Source organism: Notechis scutatus, chromosome 2 (genome assembly GCF_049901735.1).
Source record: "Notechis scutatus isolate UNSWTSFEM ecotype Mainland chromosome 2, rNotScu1.2, whole genome shotgun sequence".
In the NCBI taxonomy this organism is placed as follows: domain Eukaryota; kingdom Metazoa; phylum Chordata; class Lepidosauria; order Squamata; family Elapidae; genus Notechis; species Notechis scutatus.
The window spans coordinates 101,045,885-101,059,839 of record NC_142010.1 but is presented as its reverse complement, the minus strand read 5'-3'; the positions used below and the strand labels follow the sequence as shown (position 1 = coordinate 101,059,839).

Below are 13,955 nucleotides of genomic sequence, written 5' to 3'. Positions count from 1 at the left end.
TTCCTCTGAGCTCAAAAGAGATAATGGTATGCTCACACCAATAGTGGGGTATTGAGACCCAACAATTCTGGGTAATTATTGTCCAGTCTCTTAACTTCCCCACTTTAGTTAACATTGCTAAGAAAATGGTTAGATATTACTGCAGAGAATCCTAGAGAAAGATCATTTAAACCCATTTCAGTCAGCTTCAGAAAGGGGTACAGTACAGAGACATCATTTTGAATGAGTTGGGCGAGGAGGCCATGTTGTGATGGTTCTCCTCCTTTTGTGTTCAGTGAGAAATAGAAGGCCTTGACCTTTCATTTGTGGAGTGCCTCAGGCCTCATCACTCTCAAGCCTTCTACTTAACATCTGTAAAAACTACTGTACAAGGACATCTGTTGATGCAGGGTCTGGTATCATCATTATGCTAATGATTTTTATCTTATTATTTGCCATCAAATTAGTGTCAACTCTTGATGACATAGATCTTCTCCAGGAGAATCTGTTTCCAATTCAGTCCTTTGTATTTTCCAACCGTGCATTCATTGCTGTTATAATTGAGTCCATCCACCTTGTTGTTCTTCGTTGTTTTCCTCTCTTTCCTTCTACTTGTCCCAGCGCTATAGACTTCTCCAAAAAGGTCTTCATATAATATGTCCAAAGTATAGTAATCTGAGTCTAGTTATTTGCACCTTACATAAGATTAATTGATCCAATTGTACATTTATTTATTTTCTTGGCTATGATATTCTCAGGTGTCTTTTTCAACACTAAAGTTCAGAACTGTCACTATTCTCTCTATCCTGCTTCCTCAAAATCCAATGCTATATTGTATTTCTTAGCCTTGGTGTTTTGTTCCAAGATGCTGTATGTCAGGCTGGGGAAATAAGCCACATAGAATCATCTGGAATCAGGCAGCCTCTAAATGTATGCATCTGTATGCATCTGTATGCATCTATGTATATATAAATACATTTCAATATTTTTCTTGTCCCCTTTGGCAATGGAAACTTATTCTCTTTTTTCTCCTTACATTTATTCCTATATGGATTTTATTCTTTCTCAAACAGAGCAGGAAAATTACTTGAAAGGGGAGGCATGTTTCTCAGTAGGTGAACATGTCCCTGAATTGTATCCATGGATAGGCTCAGCCTTAGTTTTATAAAAGCTTGTGTGTGCATTCTGTTATGTGCAAGACATTTTTACTCTCAATATAACATTTCACATGGATATAGATTTAGAACATACTTTCTCACAAAGGTAATGCAGCAGCATAAATAGTAAATTTCAACACAATTAGTACTATAAATACAACTTGTGTTTTTTTTAAAAAATATTGTCAATACAAAGCATAGATGGTATTGTTTAGAAACGAAGGGCAATGAATGCCCTTCTAGCATTACTGTGGCCTATTTTTGTTGGGTATTTCTTCTAGCAATGTTGCTGTTTAATTGATGCGCACCAAGGAGCAAATCCAGAGGTCCTAGTCATGAAAGATCATTTTGGGCTTCCATTTCAATTATTCTGATTTTCAACTGCAATCTAACTGACTACAAGACTAAATAAGCTGGGTCACTTAGGCATTGATGCATCCTTAATGTGTATGCTTCTGAAGGACTTTTGCAGAAATCAAAAGCTTTTGGAACCTAATATAGATAGTTCATTTAACTCTGTCCCATATAGTTAAGATGAACATTGGGGAGAGGAATTCTGCAAGTAAGATAAATTCACAATCCCAAAAATACTTCATAGGAAAGACCACAGAATAGGAAATGACCACTGAATTGCACTATCAAAAAGTTTAATTTTATTATTGTGATCTGAATTAAAAGAAAAGTGTTTTTTTATCTCAGCAGGATATTGATTTAACTAAGTTGGTATTATTGGTCATCAGCATTGCTTTATTCTTCACCCTTAGTCTGTTTTACATTTACTTAACTTATAAATAATCCTCAACTTACAACCATACTTGAGCTCAAAATTTCTGTTGCTAAACAAAATGGTTAAGTGAGTTTTGCCCCATTTTACAACCTTTCTTGCCACAGTTGTTGAGTGTTTCACTGCAGTTGTTAAGTGAAATTGGCTTCCCCATTGACTTTGCTTGTCACAAAAAAGGTCACAAAAGATAACACTGCAACTATCATGAATACATGCCAGTTGTCAAGTATCAGAATTTTGATCATGTGCCCATAGAGACGCTGCAATCGTTGTGTGAGAAAAAGTCATGTCACATTTTTCAGTGCCTTTATAACTTTGAATGGTCACTAAATAAATGGTTGTTAAGTCGAGGACTTATGTGTATTTGTATTATATTATGTATTTTCTTTTCTGTTTGCATTGCATTCTTTTCTGTCTCTACAGCCATGGCTATGTGTATACATGTATATGTATACATTTGTATGTGTGTATATGTTTATGTATATATGTATGTATATATGTATGTACCTATATATGTGTGTAACACACACACAAAGAGCATACATATACATTGTTGATATATCTTAGAAACTGAACTCTGCATCAAGTCCATTCGTCCTTTAAATTATCATGAATCATTACTTTGATTACAGTGGCCATCAAGATACTGAACTGGAAATTGTTTCTAAGTGAACATGCCAAAGATTGTGCTGTGCCAATGAAAAACTCTCTGCAAGTTTTTAAATAGTATTAAATAGATAGATTGAGACTATTGTCAACAGAGATAGGGAACAAAGCTTTGTGTCAGAAATATTTCCAAAAGAAGTATATGATTTTAATTCACATTATGCACAGAGAATCTCTATAAATGAAAGGGTTTGATGTTCAACAAAAAAAAAAATCCTGTTCAATGGAAATGTGCAACAACGCAGCCATCCTTCACCTGTGCTGTATCCTCCTTCATCTGTGCTGTATCCTCCAACACATCTTTGTTGAATTGAGCAAAGATGCACTAACTAACATACAGATAGTCCTCCACGTATGACCACAGATGACCCCAAAATTTCTGATGCTAAGATTCAAGCTATAATTAAATGATATTATGGCAGACCAATGAAATGTCAGGCAACTGCAATATCTTTTCCTAATAAGAAATACAGAAATGATTAAAATAATGCAAATCAGCTGTAACTGACATGAACTTGAAAATGTAGATGAAACTGTTACGCCTGACCTCAATTTAAGATGATATAATGTATTTGGAGTACTGTTGCAAGAAAAATACAAGTGGTTGGACTCTTCGGAAAATTGTTTTTCCTGTTGCTTCCTTTGGTTACATTTTGAATGTCCAAAACAGTGTTTCTCAACTGCGGGATCTTAAATGTACGGACTTCAACTTCCATAATATCCCAATCAATACGTTGCAGTGTGTTGGTATGAGGTAATAGGGGGATCCACAAAACTGTGTTGGCAAATATATTGTAGGTGACAATACCGTGGAGGGTAACATATTAACCGTTCAAACTCAAAGTATCCATATAATTGTCATTGATGGGACGCACAAAACAGGTAACTCTGAGAAGTTAAACATGTAAGATAACTGGGCTCAGCAGGAAACTATGTTCAGGCAATTGTTACCAAAATAGGAAATATGTAATTCTGGATCTACTTTATCCTTGCAAAGATACACTCTGAAAAATAAAGAATGCAATGGAGCAATCCATTTCAATGCATACCGTTCACATACAGAACAAAATGTGTGTGCAGGTATGTGTGTTCTAATAAAAAGTGAATGGATCCTGTTCTACCACTCTAAAGACATTTTTCTTCAGTTTACTAACCGCAGACTGGTTACAGCAACAAAAACAGGGAACAGGAATTCTTGCAAAAGAATAAAGTGGAACAATGACTGATGACCTCCTTTTACCGATCCACAATAGAAAGTGTCCTCACATATTGCTTTACAGTGTGGTATGCTGGCTTGACAACCGCGGATAGAAAGACATTACAGAGGGTGGTGAGAGCACAGCACAAAACATGGTGGGCTGTTCCCTGATACCACTAGATGACATCGCATGGGCTCGCTGCCTTAGAAAAATGAGGAAAATTCTCAGGGACGAATCACACCCTGGTCAGCACTTCTTCACTCTTCTACCATCGGGTAGGAGATATAGAAGCATAGCCAGCCACACCAACATGCTGAAGAACAGTTTCTACTCGTGGGCTGTCACACTTCTGAACGGAAAATAACTTCATGTCAACATATTTTTTTTTATTTTTTATTATTTTTATTTTATTTTATTTTGATTTGCCAATTGTTTACAAGATAATAAGTATAAGTGTATACATAGTTGTGAATACATGAAATGGGTACATATAAGAAAAATAAAAGAATAAGAGAAACAATAGGACAGGGATGGTAGGCACGTTGGTGCGCTTATGCACGCCCCTACAGACCTCTTAGGAAGGGGTGAGGTCAATAGTAGACAGTCTAAGGTTAAAGTTTTTGGGGTTTGGGAAGAGACTACAGAGTCGGGTAGAGTATTCCAGACATTGACCACTCTATTGCTGAAGTCGTATTTCCTGCAATCAAGTTTGGTGCGGTTTACTTTGAGTTTGTATCTATTGTGTGCTCTTGTGTTGTTATGGTTGAAGCTGAAGTATTCATTGACAGGTAGGACATTGCAATGTATGATTTTATATTCCATGCTTAAGTCAGACCGAAGGCAGCGTAATTCAAGGTTTTCTAGTTCTAGAATTTCAAGTCTGGTGGCATAAGGTATTCTAACGAGTAGAAGAGTGGAGAACTCTTCTTGTGAAATATTTCTGGACTTTCTCAATTGTGCTAATATCAGATACGTAATGAGGGTTCCAGACTGATGAACTGTATTCAGTATTGGTCTAGCAATCATAACATAGTATGATAGATTTGCGGGCGGCACGTTGTGCAACAGGTCACATACTGTAATAAGATTGGGACTAGGTTAGGGACTTCTGTCCTCACTGTGAGTTCGGGGGAGGGGGGAGTGCATGAAGGGAGGCTCAGCCAATCTCATTGTACACATGTTGTACTCTGGCAATAAAGGTAATAACAAGCAAGTTCAGATCTTCATTGTGTTCTATGTGTTGTGTGAATTAGGTCCACAACTTCTATTACTTTCATGTTTTTATACATATATAGTATAATGCACTGGGCTCCATTTGGAAGAAGTAATGTTGACATGCAAATAATAAAAAAGAATAAAATGATCAGCAGAATTAAATAGCTAGTGAAAGCATTGGTCTACCGCTAGGCATATAATATCTATTGTAGCGTGAAATAAAAAAACAGGGATCTGAAGGGTGGACATGAACTGTTTCAACTCTTACCCTCAAAACGATGCTATACAGCACTGCACACTGCGCTATAGAACAACTAGACATAAGAAACATTTTTCCCTGAACGCCATCACTCTGCTAAACAAATAATTCCCTCAACACTGTCAAACTATTTACTAAGTCTGCATTACTATTACTATTAATCCTCCCATCCTTCCTTTTGCCCATGTGCTCCCACTTATGACTGTATGACTGTAACCTGTCACTTGTATCCTAACGATTTTTATTGACTATTTCCTAGTATGATTTGATTGCTTATTGTACCCTATGACTATTATTAAGTGTTCTACCTTATGATTCTTGACTATTGACAAATGTATCTTTTATTTTATGTACACTGAGAGCATTTGCATCAAGACAAATTCCTTGTGTGTCCAATCACACTTGGCCAATAAAGAATTCTTTCTTTCTTTCTTTCTTTCTTTCTTTCTTTCTTTCTTTCTTTCTTTCTTTCTTTCTTTCTTTCTTTCTTTCTTTCTTTCTTTCTTTCTATCTATCTATCTATCTATCTATCTATCTATCTACAGGGAAAGAGTCTTTAATATATCTAGATTCCACACCATTTAAATTTATGAGGACACCCCTGCCAATAGATCAGAAACAGAAATAGGAATATGATTTGTTAATTGCACTACACATAGTATAGCATACACGGTTGTGTTTGTTTTTGCTTGTTGCTTCACCACTAGCACATATCTCTTCAGCCTTAAGAAAATAGGACCAAGACCAGCCTTACACAAATCCAAACCAAAGATATGTAAATAATGAAGCACGCCAAATATTGGCAATTGTCATCCTTGTATTCATATTATTCCTACCTCAAGGCCATTGACTTTGCTGACGCATTCTTCCCACATCACTTGTACTCCAATCATCTTCCAAACTGCATCTAGCATTTTTCCTTACAATTTAAGACTCAGGGAAGGGGGTAGTGAGTAAGCAGCCATTGCAACTGTAGAGGATTGCAGCCTTCAATCTCCTCTGCCTCCTTTATTACTTCCTCTTGTTTTCTGCAAAAAATATGCCTGATTTCCCCAAACTGACTTTTTTTTTGCTGAATAATAACTCCAAATTGAATCTAAAATACACAATCACCCTGGCATGGAATTATATGACCAGTATATGCCACCAGCAGTATGGCTCCATGAATGAGGGTTGGGATGGAACACAGTGGAAGGAGTCTATCCTTCAACTTAAGCAAGAAAAACATCTATATAATGAGAGGATCAAAGAAAAGAGTCCTTGCCCATATTTTGCTGCTAGGTGTGCTAAGTGGCATGCTCAGCCAACACCATACATTTTCACACAGTTTCATTTCTTTTGGAAGCTTCAGAACTTCACTCTGCCTGCCAATCATTGCACAGGCATTGTCTGAGATTAAAGTCACATAATTCTCTAGGTTTAGTCCAGAATCAGGTACATTTTTTCAGTTGCCTTTTCAGTACTGTACTTTCAGCATCTGCATAGTTTACTGCAGTCACATCCATAAGGTGATTCCAAACTGTATCTTACAATCTTCAAAAGGGTGCGTGTGAGTTTCTAATCACCAGAACTCTGTGATTGTTGCTGTCCTGAATAAATGGATAAGGTGACTGTCTTTTGCATACAATATCTGGATACATGTCTCTCAGTTACCTCATTTCTGGAAATATGCCATCTAGTTTATTAGTTGAGATTTCCTAATGGTTTTTCGCTTTTAAAAAATGTGGAAAAAAATCTGATAAAGGAGAATATTTGTAGCTCAGGATTGAAATAAAGTTGGTGCTGTGAGCTTCTTTTCTTGCAAACATTTCATTGCCCAAACTAGGTAACATCATCAGTGCCAGTTAGGAGTCAGGTTTGCCCTCAGTTTATATTCTAGGTGTTTATCCTATCAGTGTTTGTAGGAGTGGTCTTGGAGGTTCTACTGCCCCAATGGCAATTGGTTGGGCTTAATTGGCAGTTCCTTGATTGGGGTATTTTTGCTTGATTGATGGTCTGAGCTTAATCTTGGAGTTAATCTATGCTCATCTGAGTGTTGATTGTTGGTGGAGAGGTGTTTAGGTCTTTTTGTTCCCTTTTTGGCTTATTGTCTCTTTTGCACAGTATGTAGATATAGCTTATGCCTATGTGTCTGTTGATGTCCAATTTGTCAGAATGCTAGAAATTCTAGAGCATTTTTGGACTTGGCTTTGGCTCAGTGTTCTTAATGTTAAACACTTTTAACATTAAATATGTGCTTGAATTATCTACCTTGGGATATGGAAAAGTCACAGGCAAATGTTTCACAAATAATGTGGCTCTTTTCTAAGATGGCTGTCCTATACAACCTCATTTTAAAACACTATTTGGAGGGAGGGCTATCTGTTATTCAGAATGTGTCACAGAGATGAGGTGCACCATGATACAAATGAGCTTCTGGGAAATGGTGCCCATTTGGGAAAATGCTATCTCTTTATCAGTCTGCCTTACTGGAAGCTCAACTCCCAGTATGAAAAAAATGGAAAGACAGAAGGGGAAGAGGTTCCATACTATGGCTTGCCTCCATAGTTGTTTGTCCTTTTCTCCCCATTCTTCCCAATCCCCCTTAATAGAAGCTGCCCCTGCTTCTCCCGAGTCCCAGTAAGGCCATGCTGACCTCCCAATCGAAGCAAAGCTGCCACTCCATCCTCTTCACTGTAGAGATCATATACTATTTCATACTAATGGCTGTCCAATCTCTTCTTTAAAAACTCCAGTGATGAAGCAACCGCAACTGTAGAGTTGTAATTGTAGGAATGTTCCAATCTCGGATGGCAAACCTCAGATAAAGAATGTTTCTAAGCAAATACAACTCAGGTAAACAAAGTCACTAATCTAAAGGAGGATTAGAGAGAGGAAGTAAACATATGTTAGACTTTAACTAGAGATAATTAATTGTACTAATTACTGTGCTAAACAGTAACCAAAGTTAAGCAGTAACCAAAGTTAACCAATGATGGAGGATAATTAAAATGTGTATAAATGCAAGACTAGACTCCAATAAAGATCATCATGATTCAGTTGTTCATGATCAAACAACTCGACTGCCTGGTCATTACAACACGCAACTTCAATCGTTCCACTGATTAATTGCTCTGTCAGGAAATTTATCCTTATTTCTAGATTGCTTCTCTCCTTGATTAGTTTCCATCCATTGCTTCCTGTTTTGCCTTCAGGTATTTTGGAAAATAGGTTGACAACCCCCCCACCTTTTTTTTTCTTTATGGCAGCCTTAGCCCTTCTTTTCATTAGACTAGACGTACCCAATTCCTACAACTGTTCTTCATATATTTTACAGTTTACTCTCCATCCCCTAATCATCTTTGTTGCTCCTCTGCACTCTTTCTACAGTCTCAACAGCTTTTTAATATTGTGGTGACTGGATGTGATATGCCAAGTAGGGTCTTCCCAAGGCAATATAAAGTAATTATTAACACTTCACTTGATCTTCATTCTATGCCTTTGTTAATGCAATCTAGGACTGTGTTGGCTTTTTGGGCAGCTGCTGCACACTGCTCATATTTAAATGACTGTCTACTAAGACTCCAAGATCCTTCTCACAGTTACTACTGTTGACCCTATTCTATATCTGTGCGTTTGGTTTTCTGCATTTGAACAGGGATAGAGGAGGAAGGACTTTTCGTCATTCTGTCTCCTAAATTCCCTTATTTAGAATGCCACACCTGGTGGGCATGTCAAGCTGGTCCCTTCCACAAGATTCCAAAATGACTTGGAAAAACAAGAGAAGTAAGAGGAATAAGTACATGTTTAGCTTCCATTTTCCTAAAACATAGTGCAGTGAAAAGATTATGTGGAAGGAATCCTCTTTTTTCCTTCACTGTTACAATGATTTCTTTACAGTTATTACCAGGATCTGGAGGTGTCCTTATAAGCCATTATCCTTAATATCACTTTTCATTAAACAGTAAGGATGACCTCTCAGCCTTTTATCTTATGCATCACCAGGGGCAGTGATGACAAGAAGTTGAAAGAAGCAAGTAATTGGTGCTTAAAGCTGAGCAATCGTGCTATCTGCCTCATGACATTAGTGAGGCACCTTTTCCATGGTAAACAAAATTTATTTCACTGAGATCTCATTATATGGAATTCCTTATTCTCTGAATAATCTGAGGAATTAAATGTAGTTTCCTGATATTTTGGCTTGGATATCTTTTTCAATATAATAGTACAATAAAATTTCAAAAATACAATGCTAGTTTGGATAATCAAGGGTGAGCATTTTAACAGATTTTGAAACAAAGTATTATTGTGCATAAAAAAACACACAACTTGACCAGATCACTAGTGATTTCTGAAAATAAAGTACCATTCTGAATAAAATGCCATTAAGTCCTGCACTTAAACAAACAAACAAATGAAAAATCACTAAAGATGTTGCCCCAAAACAATTCTATCTCACCAAGTAACACACTCTCTAGCAAAAATATGTAATTTGGAGATAGAAAGTCCTGGGTTCAAATCCCCATCTGTTCCACGACATAGTAAGGCTGGCAAAGAGAGGAGAGCACTGAGGTCATTCAGGGTAGTCCACAATGGGCACTGATGGTATGAAGCAGATCTGATTCCAGATAATGCTCTTACCATACTCATTTTTTAAAAAGATTACATTTCTCCAACTTCTAACCTGTTCTGTTAGGAATTTATCGAATCTAAAATGGATGAATTTAATATTTCTGTTTCTCTCCACCTACCCCAATCACGCTAAGAATAAATGAATGTTTCTGTACGTGTATGTTTGTGTGTAAACTGTGATAAATTGACTTCATAAAGCTTGCATAAAACTCAGCAACCATTAATCCAGTAAAATCTCTTTACTGATGATTGTGGCAGTATGCAATCACGGTGCAAACGTAACTTTTTTTCTGCTATGTTCCAAGGACATTGCCTTCATCTTTTTCCCAGCAGGAGACTGCAATACTACTACCATCAGCATTTTCCACTGAATGAATAACCAGTAGTATCCAACAGAAGCCCCAAGATATAACATCAGTTATGTTTTGCTACCCATTACACTGGAGGCATCGAGTGAATAGCAGATTGTTCAGCCAGTAATGCTGTAAATGCCCCAATTCTATGGTTCTTACCAGTTTAGCGGAAGGCCAAGGGTCATTCACAAAGCAATCAAAGTCCCATTCTTAATGTGAGAGGAATTTACTTTTTTAAAAAGTGCTGCCTTGGCAATGAGGTATGTCAGGCAGTGTTGCGGCTCATACATCAAAGGAATGTATGGAAGACCTGCATTTAGCTTTCCACCAAATGACACACAGAACAAAATTTCTGGATGAGATTCTGTTCTCTCTGGCAGCCAAAGCGTATGGCTTTGGAGACTCAAACCTCAGCAGCCAGTGAAGAAGATGGTCCCGCACTGGACCAACAGCAGGGAAGCTCTAAATGGTCTTCTTCTATATGACTTAAAATGCCCATATGGGAAAGTATCTTCCATTTTCCCAGGGAAACTGCTACTTTCAAGACAGACCACTTGGCTTCAATGTTCTAGATGGAGGTTCCATCATGAGAACACAGCCACAACTAAGAGGGGTGTCCTTAAGCAAGAGCAAAGAGGTTTGTGGATAAGCCCACAAATAGCACAATAGAGGAATAAGAGGACCAACTTTCACTCTTTGGGTTCTAGGACAGAGTATGAAGGAACCAGCAGGCCAGCATTTCTTGTTTGTATAAGGAGGGTAGGGAGAAGGAAGGGAATCGTAAATAAAAGAGCTGTGTGTGACTCCAGCTTTCTTCCTGACTTTTAAAACCCTCATTTATATTTTGCTTATGGTAGAATGTGAAGAAAGGGTACAAGGAAGAGATTAGAGTAGGAACTTAACAATTCTGGATCAAAATCCAATCTTTTCTACTGTGACCCTATGATTGACAAATGTTTTTCTCACTGATTGTGTCATGGAAAAGAAGAAAAAGAGCAAAGCCAAAGGAATCAACCAGTTGTTTTGCTTATCACAAGCTGCATATGCAAAATAAAAAAGCATCATTTGGCTATGAGTCTGAACAAAGGTGGTAGAGGCAAGATAGAGGTTGGAAATGGGGACAGCATATTTGAAGCAAGCATACTTTTTTGCCAACTCAAGAATGTATGGCTAGCATTTTAATAGAGAAGTGGGGGAAAACTCTGATTCGGGAGGAGGACGAGGAAACAGCAGCTACTGTAACAATACAAAGTCTGCCTGCTTTCTCCAGAAAATACTGGTATTTCTTTGAGCTCTTATACCAGCAAAGTGCTGGCAAGGAGTCTTGAATCCATTAGCCCATTCCCCTTGGTCAAGCAAACCGCAGCAGCAGGAAGGGCTTAGCTGCTGTAACAGATTAATATTTGGGAGATTTGGCTATGCTGCCAAGCTCTGGCACTGAGTTCTATAATAGAGAGGCTGACTTTCTATTGCACTTTCTCTCCAGCTCTTTTTCTTGGAGGACCATATATAGACAAACTAACGGCCTAGGTTTCCATGTTCTCATAATAGAGATAAATAAATAGAGAGAGTTTAACACTGTAAATAGAGATAGTTTAACTCTGTACATGACTAGATCTATTTTGGAACAAACATAAGCCCTTGTGGTTATATTAATAAATCAATTAACCCTTCACTCTACCTAGCTGAGCATGTTATAAGGCCATGGGTAATGGATAGTTTTGTAAAATTGCAGGAACTTGCCCATACAGTTTCTAGAAATTAATCCTGACTTGAAGGCATCAAAATACATGCATGGGACAAACATACAGTACATACACCAATGGTGGGATTCAATTTTTTTTACTACCGGTTCTGTGGGCGTGGCTTGGTAGGCGTGGCAGGGGAAGGAGACTGTAAAATCTTCAGTCAGAGGTGGTATTTGCTGGTTCTCCGAACTACGCAAAATTTCTGCTACCGGTTTTCCTGAACTGGTCAGAACCTGCTGAATCCCACCTCTGATACATACATACATACATACATACATACATACATACATACATACATGCATGCATGCATACTGTTGTTTCCCATCTCCTTTCTTCTCTCCTGGTTCTATCTTCAAGGTTTGGAGACCCTGGAGATAGGCAGGGAAAGCCTCCCAAGGACTGTTCAGATCAAATTTGCAGAACTCCTGAGCCAATTCCAGTGGCTCTGCAACCACTCGCCTCACCTCATCATCATATCTGACCTCCACATATCCAGAAAGGGGAAAATCATTCCTGCAAGGATGACCTTCAAAACCGTAATCTGTAAGGATTCGCTTCAGATCTGGGTGGTTGGCAAAGAATACTCCAATCATATCCCAGACCTCTCTTTCATACCAATTTGCCCCTTCAAATAATGATATTATAGACTCATTTGGTGTCAGTTCATCAGTATATGTTTTCAAACAAATTCGGGAATTATAGTGTAGAGATAAGAAATTGTAGACAATTTAAAAACGGTATTGCCGATTTGGAATATCGACTGCTGTCAGGTCAACTATGTTTCTGAATGGGACATTTGTGTGATCTTTCAGAAAAGCTATCACAGGAAGGATTCCATCTGGATGAATTAAAATTTCCAGCTCACTGTAACATGTTATCTGCACTTGTTGAACATATTTAGGCAGTATTTCAGCAACATATTATCCAAAGGCAGATAGCTGTTTCTGTGCTATTTCATCCTTGGGTCTAATTGTGGGCTTAGTTTCAGCAGAAGAATTTCCTTCAAACCAAGTCTGCAATAGGACTGCATGGCGCCCAGCAGCTCTCAGCCCGACCCGGGCTAGCCCTCAAACTGATGCGAGCATCCCCATCGTCTCAGAAGCTCAATTCGCAGTCCAGATTCTTTTTTTTTAATTTTAAAAATAAAGTTTATTTAAGTTTCATATATTTAAAACATTTAAAAAGAAACAAACAAACATATAAACAAATATATATACGTTTTCTTAAGTTTTCGCGGGTACTTACATGTATGGTATTTAAAAGCACAACTATAATGACGTGGGAAAATACCCGAACAAAGCTGAATACCATAAATATATATACATATATACATTTTGCAGCAGGTATTGAGCATTGGTTACGTTTTCCTTTTTCTTTTTTTCTTTTACCCCATAACATTGATGTGATCTATCTTGTTACAATACCTTCCTCGTTCTTTTAATGTTTTAATTTCACAGAATACTTTATAATTAAACGTATGTCCTTCATAATTTCATATCTTATTCAGTTATCAAATGTTGCTTTTTCTTTAACCATTCGTATCAACAGTTCCAAACTTTGTGGTATTCACTATCTTTGTTGTTTTTTAGTAATTTGGTTAGGCTATCCATCTCTACGCACTCATGAATTTTTTTAATGACCATCTCCTCTGAAGGGATAATAGACAGTTTCCAATTTTGAGCATAACTCATTCTGGCTGCCGTTATAATGTGCAAGATTAAATATTGATATTTTTTTTCTATTTTTGAGTCTATCATACCCAACAAGAAGGTTTCGGGTTCAAGTTTTACTTCTTGTTTAGTTATATTTAGAATCCAATTTTTGATATTTTTCCAAAACTTCTGCGCATATGGACTTGTCCACCACATATGGAAATATGTTCACTGGGTGCAGTTACACTTCCAGCAGTTTGGGGGGAGGTTCGGGAATATCTTAGCCAGTCTCGCGGGTGGCAAGTGCCAACGATACACCATTTTATAGAGAT

General features: G+C 37.6%; 1 pseudogene; it reads right to left on the bottom strand.

Moving 5' to 3' along the window:
- LOC113418229 (NADH dehydrogenase [ubiquinone] iron-sulfur protein 3, mitochondrial pseudogene) overlaps positions 1-13,056 on the bottom strand; it is a 49,413-nt pseudogene extending 36,357 nt beyond the window's left edge.
- Positions 13,057-13,955: the final 899 nt, after the last annotated feature.